Source organism: Nanorana parkeri, unplaced genomic scaffold (genome assembly GCF_000935625.1).
Source record: "Nanorana parkeri isolate BGI_ZX_2015 unplaced genomic scaffold, ASM93562v1 scaffold804, whole genome shotgun sequence".
Lineage (NCBI taxonomy): Eukaryota > Metazoa > Chordata > Amphibia > Anura > Dicroglossidae > Nanorana > Nanorana parkeri.
Genome location: NW_017307072.1, coordinates 745685 through 768505, shown reverse-complemented (window position 1 = coordinate 768505; position 22821 = coordinate 745685). Strand labels below are relative to the sequence as shown.

Sequence of the window (22821 nt, the reverse complement as noted above, 5' to 3'; positions counted from 1 at the left end):
ATAGGTGCTCAGGGGTAGGGCTTATGAAGTAATAACCCCACTCTAAACCGTACATTTTGTTTAAAATAAGGCTGTGATGCAAGAAACCCTAACTCTCTGTTAATAAGAGAGTGAAACCAGGGTTTCACTGACTGAGAAGCCTCCGCAGTTGCGATCCACACCCCTCCATCCACAACAGGCGTGACACATGCACAGTACATAATGACATCAAAAGATTCCAAGAATCTGGAGAAATCTGTGTGCAAGGGACAAGGCCGAAACACGATATTGGATGCCCGCAATGTTGAGGACCTCAGACGGCACTGTATTAATAACAGGCATGATTCTGTGATGGACATCACTGCATGGGCTCAGGAATACTTCCAAAATTCAATGTCTGTAAACAGTTCACCGTGCCAAAGATAATTTAAAATGGTCTGTCGCAAAGTGGAAAACTGTCCTGTGGTCAGACAAATCAAAATTTGACATTCTTGTTGGCAACCATGGGTGCCGTGTTCTCTGGACTAAAGAGGAGAGGGACCTTCTGGCTTGTTACGAAGCGCTCAGTTCAAAAGCCTGCATCTCTGATGGTATGGGGTGCATTGTTGTGTATGGAATGGGCAGCTTGCACATTTTGAAAGGCACCATCAATGCTGAAAGATAAATGCAGGTTTTAGAGCAGCATATGCTACCATCCAGATGATATCTTTTTCAGGAAAGGCCTTGCATATTTCAGCAGGACAATGCCAAAATCGCATACTGCATCTATGATGACAGCATGGCTTGGTAGTAGAAGAGTCCGAGTGCTTAACCTTCCTGCCTGCAGTCTAGACCTTTCACCAATTGAAAATATTTGGCGCATCTTGAAACAAAAAATGCGACAATATCAGCTTCTTTTGGGGGGTCCTAGGTGACATTAGGGGTCTTGGAGACCCCTGATGTCTCCATAAAGAGGACCTGTCACATATTTTGCTATCACATAGGTGGTTTTTATTAGCCTCGTATGTGATAGCAATCAAGTTTAGTAAAAAAAAAAAAAGGAAAAAAAGTTCCCCCCCCAAAAAAAATGTTAAGTAACACATAAAAAAGAATTTAAAAATGTTTTAAGTCCCCACCCATACATACACGAATGCAAACATGCGTCGGGGGCGCATACGTGCAAAAACGACGATTGTGCCCATTACGACGCAAATGTTACATATCGCCGCGAACGTCGCAGTGAGAGCAATAATTCTCGGGCCATCAATCACTGATAACACTATCGGTAAAAGCTTTTAAAGTGTCGCCTATGGCCAATTTTGGGTATGGTAGTTTTCTGCGATTTCGCGGTTGCGCGCAATTTTAAAGGTTGACATGTTTGGTGTCTATTTATCCGACGTGACCCCGTCTTTTATATTTTACCAAAAAACTGGGTAATAATAAATGTTTCCTAACATAATGTAAAAACAAAAATCTTTTTTTTTCCAAAATTTTCTTTAATTTTTCCTAATTATAGTAAAAAATTAAAACCCCAGTGGTGACTAAATACCACCAAAATAAAGCTCTATCTGTCCCCAAAAAATGGTATAAAATTCATTTCAGTACAGCGTTGTATGACGGAATAAACTTCAGTCAAAGTACTGCAGCGCTGAATACTGAGAAATGGCCTGGCCAGGAAGGGGGTCTAAACACCTGGTCTTGAAGTGGTTAACTGACCCCAGACCTTTCACCAATTGAAAATATCTGGAGGTCTGGAACATCTTGAAACTAAAAATGCAACAAAGAAGACCCAGGACTGATGAGCAGTTAGAATCCTATATCAGGCAAGAATGGGACAACATTCCTCTCCCAAAACTCCAGCAACTGGTCTCCTCAGTAGTGATGAGCTCGGGCGTGTTCACAAGCACCTTGTGCCGAGCCCGCCAGGAAGCCGTCAGCGCGCAGCGCCAATCACAGGCACTGAGACATTTTCCGATCTCTGCAGCTGCGGACCGGGAACACGTCTCAGTGCCTGTGATTGGCGCTGCGCACTGACGGCTTCCTGGCGGGCTCGGCACGAGGCGCTTGCGAACACGCCCGAGCTCATCACTTCTCCTCAGTTCCCAAATATTTACAGAGCGTTGTTAAAAGAAGAGGGGATGCTACACCATAGTAAACATGGCCCTGTCCCAACTTTTGTGAGATGTGTTGCTGCCATCAATTTATAGAACTTTTAGGAATTGGGGTTGTAAATGTAAATTGCTTTTGACATTTAAAAACAAATAAAGTTTTTATGGATTTATACTTTTGGAATCTCTTACTTTTCTATGCAATTGAGCATTAAATCAATATGAGTTGCCTGAGCGGATTGAGAAGTGGTCTGCTACCTAAAGAGGAGGATAACATTGGCCAGAGGTGGTGTTGGGTATAGATTACCTGCAACTTTAGAGCACATTTTTTTACCATTCTTTTAATTATAGGGGCAAAACAAACTCTGGTGAAGGAGTCTTTTCAAAAAGTAACATAACAAAAAGTTCCCAATTCATGGCCATCAGTGGAATCTGTAAACTCCCTCCTTTATTAAATACATAACAAACCACAATTGAATATGAATAAATACATCCAACAAATATTCCCTCTAAAGTGCAACATGGCAACCTACAAGCTGAACCATAAAAAAAAACATAAAAATGGTGCCGGATGGGTCTCAAAGTGTGTAAAATCTCCAAACATGGTAACATACACATCTTCTATGGCTGAATCCCTTGTAATCACAGTATTGTAATGCTGATGGTGGAAGTGCAGTCTAAAGAGGACCTTGGCTGAAAAACAGAATGAACAGGTTCAATGGTGTATCCAAATATGTGAAGATGGACCATATATCACTCCGCTGTATTGGAATGTGGAGGATAACCTCAAAGGTGGTACTGAGTATCAGGCTGCAACCACAGTGATGTATAAACACATGAATGTTCGTATTCACCAAAGCCTTATTTCTTTCTGCCCATGCCGCTGATGTGTCCTGAGGGGTTAAAATCATAAACCACCCTGCTGCACAACTCTGCATGTGTGCACACTGATCTCTTGGAAAAATGCTACATATAAATCCATGCAGTAACGCATTCTAATTTCATGCAGCCATTGGTGTCAGTGACTTGTATGCATATGAGCATGAACTAGCCCAATCCCATATATTCCTAGTGCAGGATGTCCATAGGATGTAGTAAATGAAAGATCTCACCCAGTATCTTCCTGTGCAACACTCCAAGTTCTCTCAGACATTGAGATCAACTGCTGGCTAATGAATCAAATATCCACCATTCATATGGCTATAGGAAATGAATAAATGGAGTAGGGAAACAGCCAGCGGGACCAAAAATGGTACAAATAACCATGCTATCTTGCTAACACATTTTGTAGTTTTAACTTCATCAGAGCAAGCATGTTATGTTGTTGAATTATGTTAAATGCTGATGCATTGAATTTAAAATTCCACTCAAATGCCTAGGGGCAAAATAGAGAGCAAAAGCACCTAGTTCCTTTCCCTACCACCTATTAAAACGTTTTTATTTTTCTTACTTGAGTTTGCTGATGATCATTTTTCTACTGAAAATATCAGTAAGAAAAAGAACACTGACATACAATTGTGTTCATTGATGCAGAATTAGCAGTTCACCACAGATTTGACAGCACCTGCTGAGACTTGTGGTCCCTTAACAGCTGGAGAATCTGCTGCAGGGCTTCCATGTCCTATGACAAGTAAATAATTAAGCTATTAAAAAAAACAGGATTGTAAAACAAAGAAATGTAGAACATATGCTGTGCATTCATTGTGTAGAACATTTGATATAGTGCCAGCACACTCCAGAAATTAATGGAAACAAATGTATTGGGAAGGAAATGTGTTGAGTACAGAAGGTTAAATAAATGAACCTTTTTTGACGGAACGAGGAGAGTTCGTAATGTGAATACTTGTATAATGTATTTTAAGCTGACACCACTCTTTTATGTTTAACTCATTTGAATGAAGAACAAAGTATAACCTACTTTTTATTCTTTCCTATAGAAGGCATTTGTTGACCTAAAGTACATTCAAGCTGGATTAAAAAAATATACATTGCAGTTACCATAGTTTTGCCATAAAGCAGGTTAACACATTGATATAAATGAAATGGGAAGGGGGGAGTGCCACCCCAATGTACATATACAGTGAGTAAAAAAGCACCTTTGCTACAATATACGTGAGTCACAGATGGGATTACTCTGTCTCTGTGCTTTACTTTGTCAAATAGTGTGTTTTTTAAAGGTGTTTGACAGCCCATTAACACAAGACACCGTTAATGCTTGCGTATATGTAAATGGACCCTTATACTGCTCATCAGTCACTAATTTTCTGTTTTTGAAGTCAAACCATCATAAACGTGAACAACTTAAACCGGCTACGGCCAAAAGTTTTAAGAATGACACAAATATTAATTTTCACAAAGTCTGCTGCATCAGTGTTTTAAGATCATCTTGTCAGATGTTGCTATGGTATACTGAAGTATAATTACAAGCATTTCATTAATGTCAAAGGCTTTTATTGATAATTACATTAAGTTTATGCAAAGAGTCAACATTTGCAGTGTTGACACTTCTTATTCAAAACCTCTGCAATTCGCCCTGGCATGCTGTCAATCAACTTCTGGGCCACATCCTGACTGATGGCAGCCCATTCTTGCATAATCAATGCTTGGAGTTTGTCAGAATTTGGGGGGGGGGTTTGTTCACCCGCCTCTTGAGGATTGACCACAAGTTCTCAATGGGATTTAGGTCTGGGGAGTTTCCTGGCCTTGGACCCAAAATGTTGATGTTTTGTTCCCCAAGCCACTTAGTTACCACTTTTGCATTATGGCAAGGTGCTCCATCATGCTGGAAAAGGCATTGTTCGTCATTAAACTGTTCTTGAATGGTTGGGAGAAGTTGTTCTTGTAGGATGTTTTTGTACCATTCTTTATTCATGGCTGTGCTCTTAGGCAAAATCATGAGTGAGCAATCCCACACATGAAGGGTCTCAGGATGCTTTACTGTTGGCATGACACAGGACAGATGGTAGCGCTCACCTTTTTCTTCTTCGGACAAGGTATTTTCCAGATGCCCCAATCGGAAAGGGGATTCATCAGAGAAAATTACTTTACCCCAGACCCCAGCAGTCCAATCCCTGTACCTTTTGCAAAATATTAGTCTGTCCCTGATGTTTTTCTTGGAGAGAAGTGGTTTCTTTGCTGCCCTTCTTGACACCCTCCCTATTGAATCTGCCACTGGCCCTGCCGGCGGCGCCCAGGGAACATGCCCCCCCTAGCTTCAGCACTGCCCCCAACCACCCTCGTGCCTTCCCTTTCCCCACACTGAGCCAATAGTACCTCACTTATCCCCACTTTTTCTATGTCCCACAGCCTGCTCAGTCCGGGTACTGATGAGATGCCCCGCCTCCTGCAGAGCCCGCACTGTACTGAGAGCCACACATTCCTCAAGCAGCGCAGCCGCTGCTTGAGTCAGTGAGAGGCAGCCCCGGAGCCTCCGTGCAGCTTCAATGATGGCCCACCCTGCACGGCATCAGAGGGGCCCGGGGACCACCAAAATTTTCTCACGGACGACCGGTTGGCGACTGCTGTGCTAGAATATCCAAATTCAGTGGAGCCCGTTTGCATAATTTACAAGAAGTAAAACTAACAGTTGCCCACACCAGCCAATTAGATTACAGATGTCATAATGTTTGTGCCAAGGCTAATACATCAAATGACTGGCAGCCATTAGCGATACAGACACCTTTTATGTCCCCATTGTACTCGGCACATTACAGGCTGCTTGACAACATAAACTCTTGTACTTTCTACTCCAGATGTCAGTGGAAACAGCTTAATTACTAGAACAACTTTCCAAGTCTCTCAGTCTCTAACCTTGACTTTGGCAGTTTAATCTCCAGCAGAAGTTGAAGAAGAAAGTACATATCAAGACGCTACCGTCTTCTTTGGCTAGAAATGAGAACCAACACATTCAGACTTTGCTATTAAATACGGGATATTTTCCAGGATAAACAGGCAGGCACATAATTAACACAAACTCAGGATATCTAAGAACATCATGTTATCCAGGGATATAAGTGAATTAAATTGTTCCTGTTTTATTGAGATTTTTTATTTGCTCCCTCACTTGTCAACAAATTGGAGGATTTGGGGGTTAGGCTCATCTTGTAGGCAGTGACGTGCAGCTGAATCCCAATATATAAATAAGTGTTCTTCATTGCTCCAGACAATAGACTCTGGATAAAAATAATCTGCTTCTCTGCGGTGCGATGTGCAGGTGGTTGATTAGGAGTGGATGCTGAAAATAGCAGTAAACTATATGTCCTTAGAGAATTTCACAAATGATAGCTAGTGAACACTTGAACTACAGTCATTATTCTTGTATTCTCCTTATCCTCAAAGTCTGCAGCAAAGTAATCCACGCTTAATGTGTATTTCCACTTTTGCAGTCAAATCAGAATAACACCTATTTTATATTCGTTACATGTTTTTCATTCACATAGCATAACTTTAAAAAAAATTAAATTGCGACTTGCACAAAACATGCTCAATTCTGAAAGAACAGTTGTTCTTTGTACTGAATTTCCCTTTGGATTGCAAGGGCGTTGGGGGATATTAATATTAATATAATTAACCCTGACTGTACAGTGCTGGCAGATCTCATTGGTTGTAAACTATTGTTTTTAAATGTCTGCCCTAAAAAACGGCTCAGTCGAGGTGAAAGCTGAAGCTGGTCGACAGCCTGCTACAGACAGCTAGGCGGAGCCAGCCATCATCACACCGCTGGCTCCGGCCACTTGCAGAGACACATCAGCGCCCCCTGGTTACCAGCTAACCAGGGACACTGATTTCACGTTACTCTCCTGAAAAAAAAACAAGCTTAATGTCACTCATTTGCCTTGTGAGTAACCAAAATTTCTGTCACAGAAGCCCTGCGCCCTATCGTCCGGAGCGTCTTATAGACCGCAAAATACGGTAAACGTTTTCGAAATGAATAAAATAGTTTAATGTAAATAACTTTTGGTATGTTTTATGAAAGGACCCAAAATCTTCAGAATATGTTGGTATAGAGAGAGTCTTGTAGTATAGGAAGTTAAGTTTGGGGGAAATTGGTTAACATCTGAGTTGTTTTTTGTACGTTAAGCCACATTAAGCTCCCCAAAAAACAAGCTTAATGTCACTCATTTGACTTGTGGGTAACCAAAATCCATGAAACATCCAGGATAGGTTTGGGAAGCTGGGAACTTGGGTTGTGCAAAGTTTCAAGGCATTTGATTGGGGATTAGATACTTTTGTACACATTAAGCTCTTTTTACATTAAGCTGTTCACATTAAATGTTTTAGGATTGTAATAAAATAGTTTAATGTGAATAACTTTTGGTATGTTTTATCAAAGGACTCAAAATCTTCAGAATATGTTGGCATATAGAGAGTCTTGTAGTATGGGAAGTTTGGGGGAAATCGATTAACATCTAAGTTGTTTTTTGTACGTTAAGCCACATTAAGCTCCCCAAAAAACAAGCTTAGTGTCACTCATTTGCCTTGTGGGTAACCACAATCCATGAAACTTCCAGGATAGGGTTGGGAAGCTGAGAACTTGGGTTGTGCAAAGTTTCAAGGCAATTGCTTGAGGTTTAGGCACATTATGGTACATTAAGCTACATTAAGCCATTTTCACATTAAATGTTTTAGGATGTCCCGATATCTTACTTTTCTTTAAAAAAGATGATCGGTTTCCTCAAGTACAGGCAATTTTAATTGCAGTGTAAAGGCTTGCACTAAATCAATTTCAAAATTGTATTTTGGCACATTGGCCTTAATATTTTACACAGCAAGATCCTTCAAAGTATCATTTTAGAGTCCCACCTATTAACACTATAGAAAAACTCTCCTGTGTAGTATCACATTTTTTAACATTTGTTTTTAAATTCAAACTTTGGTTTAACTTTATGCATGAAATAATTCTTGAACACGGTTTTAAAGTGGAACTAAACCTACCAATTCAACCATTTCCCAAAAGAAAGATCAAGTAAAAAATGTTGAATAAACGTCATTAAATCCTAATCAAACATGCTGATGTTGCATACTGCAGTGTTTTTATTTAGACTCTGCCTACTAGGGCATGTGCAGGTAAGCTACATTCATGGCATGGCTCTGGTGATAACTGTCACAGTTGGCAGTGTGCTTATGTCAGCTCTCAACTCACTGTTCAAGCCTTCAAATGGCTGGCATCATAGTTGTTCATGTGTGCAGCACTATGGCAACTGTAGATCTAAATAGAGACTAAGATGGCACTATCCTTAGTTGACAGGAGGGTTTATTTCCACTTGTGATTAACTTTCGTTTACTCAACATTCTACTTAACTTTTATCCACAGTAAAGCATTTATTCAATAAAGCCTTATAAAACAATAATAAATTGCAGTTAAACACTGACTAATGACATTTTTCTTTGCTCTCTTTTAGTTAAATGATTCCAAGGGCAAATGGGTACACAACAATGCAGTCATACTGACCTGAACACTCAATTATTCCATAAAACATGCACACCTCCATTATTCAGTAATGTGATAATCTGAATTGTTTTCAGTTCATTGAATTACGCCAGATGCAGTATATAATAATGCACACTAATTCGCTAAAGAATACGTTTTGTAATGTCATTCATAGTACACATTTGGCTGATAAATGGGTTTCGTAGTTGTTACCATGGTGCTGTAGCTACAATGATCCATGCATGCATTATAAGTTATGTTGCATTAACACCTTTACATGACACAAGACCACTTCCACACATTTAATGGGACAATGGGGAGTTGAAAAAATTTACTTTTCCAAGCTAACTTTTTAGCCTCATTGTTTGGGAGTATAAAAACTTTCCAAAGAGTATAGAACATTTTGCAAAATAAAAAGGAGCCTGCATTCCCTGCCAGCCTTGCATTGTTTTTCCAGGGCCAGCCTCCAATTTTTTATTGTTTGCATCTGGTTGGTGGTTTGCTTAGCTTGCATATAAAAGGCTCCAAGCAATTTTGTTATTGATGAGTGAATTTCTCAGTGGTGCTCACAGTTCATCATGATCGCCCATAACTAATGAAGCGAATAAAAGAACAATTGTTACTGAGGTGAAAAAAATGTGAAGCTGTACTAACCACACACCAGAGGTCTTTCATCTAAATAACTCTGGTTAGCCGTGTTAAGCCACCACTTAATTGTTTGACTTATTTTTATGAAAATATTATTTTAACTGAAACATGTCACCCACTATAGTTAACAAATTGCTATTGTTTCTAATTCTAGCCATACAAAGGCTGATTATGCAGCATATCATTTTATGTAAGACCTAATCTGTAGATGTTTGCCTCTAATATGAAGTGTAAAGCAAATGTCTGTTCTGCATGCTCAGTTTCTGTTATGATATAAAAGGGATAGAATTCAAAACGCTGTCAGACCCCTTCCAAATTACTCTTAAAGAGCATTTCCCAGCAACAAATGAAACCAGCCCAGCAAAATTAACGCAATCCATAAAAACACTGCAGCTAGGCTTTTGGTTCAGAGAGTTCATTCAAATTACATTTAAGTTCTGTGTAATCCATGTCAGCTATAAACCAAAAAGGGTCTCACAGGGTCTTTCAGATTCCTGTGTGACTAGTTATATTTATGCTTTCACATGTAAGTTAAAACTTTTTCTGCAACAATAAATAAATGAAAAACCGAATAAACAAACCAGGAACATACAAATCCAGTTATCATCAGGATACAATTTCCTTATGATTTTAATAATCAATACTTTTATTATACATACAATTGAAAAAAGTAATAAAATATAAAACATTTCAAACGAGAAATACCCATTTCTATAATGCAAACCCTGCCTAATTTTTAATAAAGTAATGCATCCAATCATATAAGTATGTACAATTATTTCTAATAATCGTACATACTTATATACTGTATATACCAGCTAGAAAAGTCATATATAATACTATTTATTAGACACAGAGACAGATACCATCCCATTCGTAGGCACACAAAACATAATCAATATATAGAGTTTTTAACTAAAATGTAGACTTCGAACCAAGCAACAGCTAAGACTGTATATGCACTCCAGTGGTAAGTGGTTTAAATGTTCATACATAGTCCACATAGGCATTGCGCATATGATCAATATCTATGTGGAATATACATTATATGATATTATATATGATCGATGACATAGATGTAAACTAGGTGGAACCCATTGTAGTCTGGTTACTAATTACTTAATCATACATCATGAACCCAGGTGGAAACAGCGTTGAATCTATTTCATATAGAAGTGTACTTTTGGACACAGAATTAGACAACTATGTTTCGTCATTCTGGGGTTCTCCACATTTAGAAAAAGAAAAGAAAAATCTGCTAGCAATTGAGAAAAAAAAAGCCTTTAGTTCGAACAGGCATCTACATGGATCACAAAAACCCTTAGTATATTACGTCTACCAAGCCCTTGGATTCCCAACAGGCCTAGTAGTTCCCCTTTTTCTGAAGATTCATCATTACCTATCATCGGATTCTACGAATAAGGCAAATGATCTTTCTCAAAGCTTTAACTCCTAAAACTTTCCTTTCAGCCCTAGGCGGCTTTTAACTCTACTTGTATCAGTGCCCCTGCCAACTGGTGATTTGTTCCTCCAGTGCTCTGATTCAAGGTGCTTCAACCCAATGCCTAGTCTTTTGGCCCCCTGGTATTCTTAAGACCATATTACAATGGATGCTATGGCTTATGCCAGTGCCTGTGAGATGTGTGCATGGTCAAAGTCTGCTGGGACGAAACCTGCTACCTGTTCCTTAACATCCTTGGATTTATGTTTTAATGACTTATCATTGACCTTCTTACATCCAAGTGCAAGGCTGCATTTGGAACTACTTTAGTATGATGGCTGCCTTTGTGGCATTACCTAAGTTGCGTTCTCCCAAACAACTATCCACTCTTTTCATACAAAGGGTCATCGAGCTATCTGTTGAACTGAGATCCATGGTCCTAAAGGATGTTTATCTACTGCTTTTTGCAGGCCTTTTGCTCTCAGTTAGGAATTTACCTATCTCTCTCTCTTCTGCATATTACCCCGAGTCAGTCCCTAGAAGGCTTCCTCTGCTGTTTCTTCTCTGACATGCACACCTTCTCTGGGGTTTCCCTTCTTCTATGTTCATGGCCTCCACCCCAGGTCCTGCTTATTTTCTCAATTCCAATTTTATAGAGGCCAATAAGTATGTGGACAATTTTTCTGCCATTTGGAAATCTGACCATGACAACCGTGTGCATGTCTCTGACTTTCCAGAAAGCCTCCACTAATAACCTACATTCGGCTGCTTCTACCTTTAAGGTTGCTGATTTGGCATGGCTTTCCATCCACCACATCTCTTTCAAGGTTCATTTTCAGAAACAAGCACCAAGATTTATAAGACTTTCAGAATCATTAAACAGATCAACCCTATGGCTATCCTCATGGAACGAGCAAGTTTGAAACAGAAGCAAACTCCTTTCATGTTTCTTTGCTCAAGCAAATCAACCCAAATACCTTCCTCTGATGTAAACCTCCTGTTGTTGTCAATGGTTAGGGGAAGTTTGAGGAAGAAGCTTTCTTGGGCTCCAGGAAGATTCAGAATTTGCTTTGATACCTCCTTCAATCCACTGGAAGGGTCGCAAATGCTAAGGAACACTCTTGGGTGCCGACCTCTGTTCATGCTGATCAGTGAGTAAGGAGTTTCCATCATGTTTATCTTGATAAGCCTGGTCCTTTGGGCCTGGTGGCCTCTCCTCAGGAAGGGGTAATGTTAGGAGCCTGTCCCGCTCTCTCTTTCCAGCCTGAGTGGTGGTGTGGCAACAGGCCCTGTGCTGCCTGCAATACTCCCTCTGCTCTTACTGGCTGGCAGCAGGAGACATCCTTGTTACTAGGCAGTGGCTTTGCACTTCTTGTACCAACGCCCCTGCCATGATTGGTCGAGGGTGCTGTGGTGCTCTTTTTGAACATCACAAGCACAAAGCGCAGGGCTCTGGGCTTTAGATTTTTTTTTTTCTCCAACTGTTAAAGTGCAAAAATATGCTGAATGGTGCTGAGTATGTATTGATAAGCACTGATAATAAAATACAATGGATATATAATAGAAGAAATGCCAAATGTGTAAAAACAAAAAAACACAAAATCTTTCTCCAAAGATAACAATGGATTCAGCCATTATGAGGCTGACTGTGAGTGAAGTAATTTTCCTGTCACCAATATGGGGTCTGTGGGCCAGGAAATGGCGGTGTCCAGCACTGGTGTTCGAGGGTGATATTTTTCTTCATGGCTCTCTTTTTAAAGGTGAATTTGCAGGTGATGATGCGCATACTGCCTTAAGGCTAAGCAGCAGCTTAATCTAAACTGAGCAGCAAGGCACAGTTATCAAAGGAAACCCTGAATGACCCCTCAGACAGTTAAGTCTTCCAAATCTTGTCCTTTGTAATAAAGTTAAAATTGGACAGGATTTTGCCAAGTCTTAATGAATACTTTAACCAGTCAGTGCCTACAAAAATGCCAGACTATTCATGGTAATCTAAATGGCATGTAACTGATAGTTTTCATTTTCTTTTTTGCAAGCTAGTTTATTTTTCCACCTAGATTAAATCTACAGAAAGACGGTGCTCTATGTTTACATTAGCATTTTTAACCTGGAGATCAAACATACGGTACCTTACCCGAAGCCACGCACACTATCCATCATTGAATTACACGCCGTCTACATGCCAAGCGCCTTTGGTTTCTTTGGGTTGCAAATTTCTGGAAAAAGGCTGGAAAGTATATTTTTTGGCACCAGGATTAACATGAGAAGGTATTGGTTTTCACGTAGCACCTTTCATGCAAACAATATCCAGAGGAAGGTCGCTTGCCATGACAACCCACAGAAGCAAAAGAGTAATAAAAGGAAATACATATACATTTCTGTTGAACTGTTTATCTGGCTGTCACAAGGTTTTCCTCATGGCTGCTCTAAAGCAGAAATATGCTGACGTTATACAGGTTGACTAAATGGATTCCAGATAACTTAGGTATTTTAAAATCTTAATTAATGAGCACACTTTATTCCTGGTTCTAGATGGACATACTTTATTCTTTTTGGTAGGTAGAAAAGGCCACTTCTGCCTAAAACTTGCCAGTTGAAACACAAAATAGCCTTTTGAATATCCAACTATCAAGATACACCAGACATTTAAGTTCTCCGCAGCCATAGTTCTATCACAAAGCTGAAAGAGGGCAACACTCTATCCCATGAATTCTCTATACAGATGAAAAACAAAATTGATGACCCCAAACTACAAGGAATGCCTTTGTTATGACAAAATAATATCTATAAACCAAAGATACATTTGTACTCTAGATATTTAAGTAGCAATTTTGAAGAATACCACAACTGGCATGCTTAAAGGAGAACTATGGGGTCAGGGCTTTTTCCCATAGTTCTTCTAAGGGTAACGGGAGGACACAAACTAGCGTCCTACCGTCACCCAAAGCTCAGTATACCGTAAGCTACAGCTCGCGGTATACTGAGACGCTGCAGCCGGGATGAATCCTGACAATACTGTTGAGATCCACCCAGCTGCGTGATTGACAACTGGCTTTGCCTATCTAGGAGCAGAGCCAGCTGTACCCGCCCCCTCCCTGGTCCGTTCCGCCAGTCCTGGAGGATCGGACGGGGGGGGGATCCCTGCAGGGAGCCATGAGTGGCAGTCACGGCTCTCTGCACGGATAGTTCGAGAAGTGAGCGAGCGACGGTATGTGTTCGCTCACTTCCCGATCTATTGAGCCGACCTGTGACAGTCTCATTGTCACAGGTCAGCTAGAACTATGAGGCTGAGTGATTTTTACTCGCCTCATAGTTCTCCTTTAAGGCTGTATCGATTCAGGAACTTTATAGTTTGAGGACAGAACATTATACAGTTGGGGCTGAATTTTATAGTACAATACACCGCGCTAGCTCCCCTAATAAAAATCAAAAATCCCCATGTGTGAAATAATTGTATAAAGAACCGCAACCCAGGACGTGTTGACTTCCACTGAAGTGAAGATTGAGCATATAAAGGAAAGGCAGAAAAAAAAATGGAGTTTCAAGCGAGGCAAAAATGATGATTAATTAAGTTAAAATATAATTTTATTACACAGAGTAGGATCAACAACATGATCCATATGTAAAAAGGAAAAACACGTTTACAAAAAAAAAGCACAAATCCACTGATTATCACATGTATGGTTAACACATAGGACTCACACAACAATGTGATAGACAATTGCCTAATAAAAAAAACCCACCTCAAGCCCTACATATTGGCTAGATCCGTGTAGTAGTTTGGAAAAGGAAAAATACATTGGTGTTACGGTTGGGGAGTTTGTTCGTTTTGGCAGAGAAAATATATATTTCACTAATGGCAATTTGATGGGGGGGATCTGGTGAATGGGGAGCATAGTTACACTACAGGAAAATTACACACAAGTTTTTCACAAATATATGAACGTTGTTGTTTTTCCCAGTCTTTTTGGGTTTATCTTATTTCACCCATGCATAATATGGATTGCGGGGACATTTAACACCTCATTTGTCTATTTCTGTTGTTGCAATTAATTTTTTTGATATAATATCGTATATATGTTATAATTTACCTATTGACGTCGGGTTGACAATCGGGCTCTGTCTAATCCCAGCAGAAAGTTCCAGCTTCCTTGCATAGCAATAGACATAGAGCTGTCAACTATTCTTTAAAGTTTCATATTTTGCTTTGTTACAATTTTGTAACTTTACTTTGCTCATTGTAACACATTAACTGGACACAAAGTAGTGAGCTTTAAATTTGAGCTTTACATTTTAAAGGAAATGTGTACTAAGAAAATGTTTGGTTTTTTTCTTTAAAGACAAATGCAATGGCAAAAATGCAAATTTCCCTGTTTTATCCTTTAAACCACCTCCACCAGCATGTTACACCCCCTTCTTTTGCAGGCCATTTTTTAGTGATGGGATAGTCTGACAGACAATTTCTTGGTCATGCAATAGTTTACACAAATTCATTTTGTACAATTCTTTTTAAACAGATAGGTTTTCATTTTTACTCTAAAAAGAAAAAAAAGATTAAAAAAATATAGTTTCCCTGATTTTTTGGGAAATGGAGACATGCTGGTATTCAGGTGGTTAAGGTTCTATTAGTCAAACATTTGCCCACTTTAGCCATTGTGTGCAATGCCTAATTGTCATAGATAAACCCAAAACACTTTAAACCGTCACAGCAAAACAATCCCACAAACCTTGGTGGTCAGTGATACTTTAAACCAGCTACCCTCTCCCCCCATATTAGACCATAGAGCCAACAACATTATATGTTGACAGTAACAAGCTGAATATTTTATGGAGTATTATCCAAGCTAACTAAAAAGCCACATTTCCTATTATATTCTGTTAAGAAAGCAGTTGAAAACAAAGCTAAATTGTGATCAAAACAAAATGTAACTATATACGGTACCAGTGTTAATGTCTGCCTTTGTTTATCATGTCGATATGTGTTTAGGATGGTTTATTAACAATGTCAGTATATTTTTTTGTGTGATGGCATGTGTATTGTCAGGAGTTCTGTGAGTGATGTCAATATGTGTGAATGTTTTTCTGTGCATCATGTGTGGTGTGTGGTGTGTGTAAAACCTGTGGGCAAAAACAATCTTAATCATAGAGGACCAACAGATTTACACATTCACTCACACACAGAAATACACACACAATAATACACCACACACACTCAAACACACGGACATACACACCATCATACAACAAAGGAAACTGCCCCCTCCTCTGTACATTTTTTGCAGGGAGGGGGCACATTCCCTGGTGGTCCAGTGGGGGAATAGTATGGTCTGCACCTTTGGCTGGTGCAGACCTTACAAATCCTTCCTTTCGGCCGGCGTTCAGTGAAGGCTGGCATAGTCACAGTCACACGCTGCCCTCTGACTTTCAATGAGCGCTGGCACCACGAGGAGCAGCCATACGGTCTGCATCAAACAGAAATGCAGAACATGCAGCTGCTCCCCCAAGACTGGTCCACAACGGCATGTCTGATTTGTCAGCCAGTTCCAGGCTGCATGGTACAAGTTCGCAGGCTGGTACTTTGAGACCCCTGGCCTAGGCTCAAATGAAATATTTTGGATGACATAAGAGACATATAAGGCGGAAGTCACCTGACACTGGACCACAGGGAGCAGCGTGAACAGCTTTGTATTTCAGTGTATTCAAGTGAATGCAGTTGTATTTATTTTTTTATTATAATTTTTCTAGGGCTGGACTATTTATTTATAACAGAGAAAGTTTTGCAAACAAGGTGAACTTGTACAATTGAGTATAATGTACATTACATGGAGTACAAATACACTGAGTGTAAACTATAAAAAATTGTTCTTCCCAAAGAAAGAAAACTAGACTGCAAAGTTTCAAATCTCAAAGACAACACTTTAAATGCTGATAGAGAATTAAGTAAAAGTGACAAAAGAGAATATTACATGATGTCCACAAAGGATTTTCCTTTAATATCGAACTTCATAAAAACATCTTTTTGTGAGACAGATTATCACTGAATACAAAAGTGCAGTGGTTTCAAAGTTAACATTAATTTCTTGTAGCACTAGGGGGATTGAATCCATCAAAATAACTCAGGCTTTTGATCGTATTATTGGATATTGTCTTGACATCATTCTGCTCAGGGGACTGCACAATGAATTCTATAACTTAAGCAGAGGTCACATCAGCAATGCACAATAGACTTTGTGATAAAGCATTCACTTTGTTTTAGCCAAGATCACATTTTAAAACTATAGTTATTCCCAGTCTGTATACATTCTTTGTATGTAAGCAGGAACTATGATATAAGTACAAGGATGGCAGGAGGGGAAATTAAATCTAGTGAAAGGACATTAGCTGTTACACTGCTCTCTCCTTGGCATAATAAGTATGCGCCTCGTGCTGCTTCTTCTCCCCCCCCCCAAACTCTGCTGTAGAGATTATGCAAGTAGACCACAGGAGGCTGGTCAAAATTAAGTAACCTAAACTACTGGGTTTTTTTTTTAAAGAAAGGATTCTGTCATACTTGGAATTCTTCAACAGATGGGCTATGTAGCTATCTTCGGGTGACTGCACACCATTGGCAGGTTTGGGCATTTTTAGAGAACCCAGACTAGTGACATATGGTAACGTCGACGCAGGCAACTAACTGTAAGCAATCATGCATTACGTCTACAAGGAAGGGAAAGGTGTCTCTGAGTTTGGAAGGGATGTCAGGAGACAGATCCTCTTCCTAGGGTGGAATCAACAGAACTTGAAGCAGCCTCTTTTTTCCAAATTCTTCCTCAGGGAGTGCATACGTAGACCAAAGACGACTTTAAAGGGAAAGGAGAGAGGCCCAGTTTACATCCCATGATCTGAGGACTATAGGAGAAAATACATATTTCCCATAAACCGAACATCTTCCATAATAATGGATTCCTCCCAAGTCAGAGCAGAGGAAGATGCCCTGGAGGGTATTGAGGAGGACCGTGAGACAGGGAATGAAGGAGGAGAACAAGCATGGCATAGGGCTAGCAGAATCAGTGTCTCCAGAAGGGCCAGAACCATTGTTAGACCGAAGCCTCACAGCCTAGCGTTTAAGCCTTTGGCCTCCCAGTGGGCATACCCCCAGAGGGGGTATTTAGGGACCGGGCTTCACCACAATGGGCCATGGAACTCTAAAGCATTCTGCAGCAACTGACATGCTGCACAAAGTCCTACGCAGGATTCAGCACCCTCACCACATCATAGACAAGCCACTGCATCTTCTTTCTGGCGGGGTCCAGGTACAGTCAGCCAAGGCTCTACTGCGGCTCTACTAAAAACTAATTTAGATAGCTGCTGTTAGGTGTTGCAGTGGCTGTGAGTAACTTAGGGAAAGTGCAGAAAAAGGCTGTACATATTGGCGGCGGCAGCAGCAGCAACCAACACTGCTGAAGCTTGCTAAAAGTCTGCAAAAACTTGTTTAGAGCAACAACCAGGACTCCTGCTAAGGTCTGCATTGAGCACTTGAAAGCTGCTAGCTGAATCCAGTATTTACCAGTGAACGTTAAACAGTGCCCTTGGGTGTGAGGCCTTAGTTTCATAAAATGTTGGTATTTTGTCTTTTATAATGGCTACAAGAAACTCTTTATGGTGGTTAGTGTGGTTTGCATGTGTTTTAATAGAACAGTGGATTTGTTAAATGAAAATGTGGTATTCAATTCCAAGAGGCAGATACGATTGTTTTACATAACATTACAAAATATAGAACAAATATGTATAAGCTTGGGTGGTCTTCTAATATAATGATACAAAGTAAATGGTATGCAATTATGGGTGGTTACAAAGGCTTTGTTTGTGGATCATTGTCTGGTATCAATAAAAAATTTGGCAATAGCACACCAATATTTTCACCCTTGTGAATGCCATTCGGACATTCCAATTCATTTGATTATTTCTTGTAATTTACCCACATTAGCTCCATCAGTCAACCTAGAAAAGCTTTCACAGGTAGCCATGTGGTGAAAGGCAACACCATACTGTTTTAAAATCTGAATCCACACTATTTTTCAAAGACAAACATCCGCCTCAAGTTGGCATTGCCTGCAGTTCATTGTCCATTAAGGGGGCTGAAAGCAGAGAGGTGTCATAAGAAATGGCAGAGATTAAAAAAAAAACCTCAATCCCCTTTAAGGTGCCTGCTGTGTGGCATGGCAGATGTGTTTAAATCACAAGGATGGTTGGACAGAAATCAGCATTAACCACTTAGCTATACCTATAGGCTATTAATTTGACAAATGTTTTGTCATTCTTTAGGATATGAAAGTGATGCATATATTTGTGAGGGATATGAAAGACTTTTTTTAGTGCTATTATTTTCCCAAGATTTATTTAAAACATGGAAACCCTGACAAAAAGCATATTTTCCAATCTACAGTAACACCAGTTTCAAAACTGGTCAAAGTACAAAACTACATTCTTTGGTTTGTCTATTCTGTCAAGGCAATACTATTTAAAATGAAATTGAATATGATTGTGTAAATTTAGCTCAACAGTAAGTTATTAAGCTTTCCAAATGAACAATGAAAAACAGTTTGCACACACGGAGTATACACCTAGTCCAACATTGATATACAGTGGGCTTTAGCAAACCTTTACCAATATTTAAGGGGTTTGCTTATGGACGGATACAAAAAAAATACAAAAATCAAAGAACTGAAACCTAAATCAGTGCAATACTATATATACACAAACACTAAGGAATTTTGACAATTTTACAAATCTAAGATGGCTTAAAAAGGATTTACTAAACTTAGATCTTCACAAATATGCCAGGTCAGAGCCCAAGATCTTCTGTTGCTTAAGTGCAGATATATTATAGGCTAATGAATAATACAAATCCACCAAAACAGCAACAAAAAACACTCTTGCTCTGCATCTGTACATAAAGTTCTCAGTTTTTTAAGATTGCATCAAGTTTTTGCAAAATGCAAGTGTAGGTAGCTCAAATAAAAGACCTAGCCCCCAAGTCACATAAAACAAAAGTTACTTGAACTCCGCAGTTTTTTTTCATCTTTATAGAAAAGAAAGATTCCAGCAGTTTTGCCCGTTTAGAAAGATGATTTGGATCATCATCCGATTGTCATATTTTGAAAAAAGTTAAAACAACTTAGTAACATTTTCAACAGAAAGTATATCAGTGAAAACATTTTAGATCACTATGAATTTTATACAATATTAATTCGGGCATTATTTATGGCCAAAGGAGTGGAGTTGTAGATAAACACTACACTCAAGACAGTTATCACATTCTTCCATGCCAAACTTCTACAGCCTGATGAAACAAGCATCAGAACAGCTAAATTTAGCAGCAGGACCAAGAAAACTGCAAAAGAAAAAGTAGAGCAATGATTTTATAAGGATTTAAGATTTACTATGCATCAGAAGACATGAAGCACGATATTAATGCCTGTAATAAAAAAAATAGTAAAATATACAAATATAGACAATCTAAAATGTATGCTGGTGCTGCCTGCAGGTTGGGAATATTTAAATGTGTAATCCCAAAGCAGCAGGAACCACCTTTAAAACAGGATGTGTGGTCACAGCCACCTTATCACCAAAATATAAAACTTATTTAGCCATACATTGCATTGAATGGAAAATGAGTAGACAGTCAAACTTACATTATAAAGTTTGACATATAAAAATGTGGGAGGATCTCTATATTAGGATAATGGATTGCATGATCCACCCATCATCAAACTGAATCATCTGAGTATGTCACAACATTCCAAAAAGGTATGTGGATACATTTGATATTTATATTCATTGCTAGAACTGCAGTGGGGAGCTAGGAATATTTTTCAGGATGGGAAGATGTACCATAAAATCTTTTAAAAATGGATTAAAGAAAAAAAATAATATATTTTTATAAATGTAACAATTGTGAGCTCTTCGTTTTCGTGCACATAAGAAATGCTTTGATAGGGTTGTTGCACGTAACTAGTTTGTGCAGACATCTGTAGACATTCACATTTTTACCCCGAGACCTCTATCACTATTACACCACCTCAAAATGCCAAAAAAGGAAAGTTTTAGAAGCCAAATACGATTGGGTAACATAGTGGCTCACAGCAAATAAATGAAAACAACGCAAATTGGGGGTTATAAATTTATTTTCTTGAACATAACACATGATTAGTTAAAATTCCATTTAATGGTCTCATTCAACATTTAATTAAAAAAGTAAAAAAAAAACAAAACAAGTTTTTGCCCCCGAAATGAAATACAATCTGTATCTGCTCTACATTTACAGATAACGTGTCACTCTCAAGGCACATTGTAAAAGTAACAAATATTTGGATTTATCAACTTTATTTGTGTGTGCAATGCACTGACCAACAACACTGTCATTTTGTGTCGTCCTGTTATAAGATACATAAAAAAACGATTCTCTAGAATATGTATTTATAGTACATATGAAGTCTTCTGATTACTCTTGCAGTACCTTTGTGATGATTTAAAAAAAAATTCCTGTGCCACACCCTGTCATTTAAAACTATAATCAAAACAAGTCAAACACAATCTAAACATACTACATAGAAGGAAACAATCTATAAAAAAATTATAGTAAAGTTGTTGTACCCAGGTGTTTAAAAATGTGGGGTTCAAATAAGAAAACTGTGGCATTCAACGTCTTACAAGTATGTAACTCCACAAATTTGTATAAAAAGTGGTTCATTAATATAGTGTGCAAAGCTCCCAAACCACCATTCAAAAGATAGTGAATTATGAAAAAATAGTTATTTTTAGAGCTGCATTGCCTATGCCCACACGTAAATTGGTGCAGCAAATGAAAACATATATTTATTTATAAAGATACCTCAAACAATCATTCCCTTTGTGTGCAAATAGCTGTGTGGCAATTTAATCAGGAAAGCAAAATGTTTAATGAGCATTACAGAATAGCTGTTCACCATGCCATGTTTTCAGACTCCTATGGTGAGACAGTCAAGGCACGGGTCTAGGTAGGTTTCCCTGCTGTTGTAGTGATGGACATTAGCATTTTTTGTTAAAGTGACACTAAACTCAAGAGATAAATCTTAAAAATACATTAAAGCACCTTAACTATTAACACAAAGTATCTTATTTGTGTATCACTCAGCTGTAGATCCTTAAATCATCTCTGAATTCATGATGACACTGTCCTTCCTTCTGGAGGGTGGCTACTTTTGTTCCCCATGGTCCCTGTGTGCTGTAAACTAGCCACCGCTCCAAGCTCACTCCCATTATCTACTATAATGTCATGTTAGTTGAATTGAGATTATAGCCCATCGCGTGAGTGAGCTTGGAGCGGTGGCTACTTTACAACACACACAGGGACCACACACACAGGGACCAAGAAAAGTAGCCACCCTCCAGAAGGAAGGACAGTGTCAGTATGAATTCAGAGAGGATTTGAGGATCTACAGCTGAGTGATACACAAATAAGATACATTTTTGTTAATGGTTAAAGGTACTTTAATGCATTTGTAAGCTTTAACGCCTGAGTTTAGGATCACCACGTAAAAAGGAAAAGGGTGGTGCTGTCTAAATCAACCAAAGCCGTTTTAACCAATGTTTTCTATCCTGGTTAGTCAATATGAACAAGACATCTTTTTCTTTTCTCCCAAATTCTATACATCGGCCCTGCTGTGCTTTAATGATTTCCTAATTGTAAACAAGACATGTGACCAGTCTAGAAGCAGATTTTACAGTACATGCAAATCTATAGTTGGAAGATGGAAAAGTAATCAGATAACTTCTTCTGGAGACACTTATGAAAACAAGGCAACATGTGATAACTTCTAAGGTTCAAGTCACACCTTTACAACTTGGCTACATGAGATTTTCGGTAGCGCTACTGTGCAGTTAAAAAACAAAAGTGGCCCCAATCGTCTGCTACAAATAATATAAAGAATGAAGCAGGCACTGCAAGCATAAATGTAACACTTTTGTTTTAGTGTATGCATGTACATGATTAATTATTTTTGCTCCTATGTAGCTTACTCTTTAGGGACTTCATTGTAACCTTCATAGGCAATTTTCAATAGCGCACCCAAAATTTGCTTGTGTAGCCAAGGCTTCTAGGAACGCACATACATGTTTGTCAGTTTTGTTACCATATGGCTGTGTTCAACCAATGGTTTATCTTACTGCAGACAATGCAATGTTTAATTCATCGTTAGGTCACTGTATGCCTAGTA

The 22821-nt window shown here is 39.0% G+C and overlaps 1 long non-coding RNA gene across 1 annotated transcript; it reads right to left on the bottom strand.

Moving 5' to 3' along the window:
* Positions 1–2391: 2391 nt before the first annotated feature.
* LOC108794032 lies at positions 2392–22334 on the bottom strand. The gene is made up of 3 exons (XR_001941687.1): positions 22258–22334; positions 19290–19295; positions 2392–2404 (listed from the first exon to the last, which is right to left on the bottom strand). It is a non-coding gene; the product is annotated as an uncharacterized LOC108794032 (long non-coding RNA).
* Positions 22335–22821: the final 487 nt, after the last annotated feature.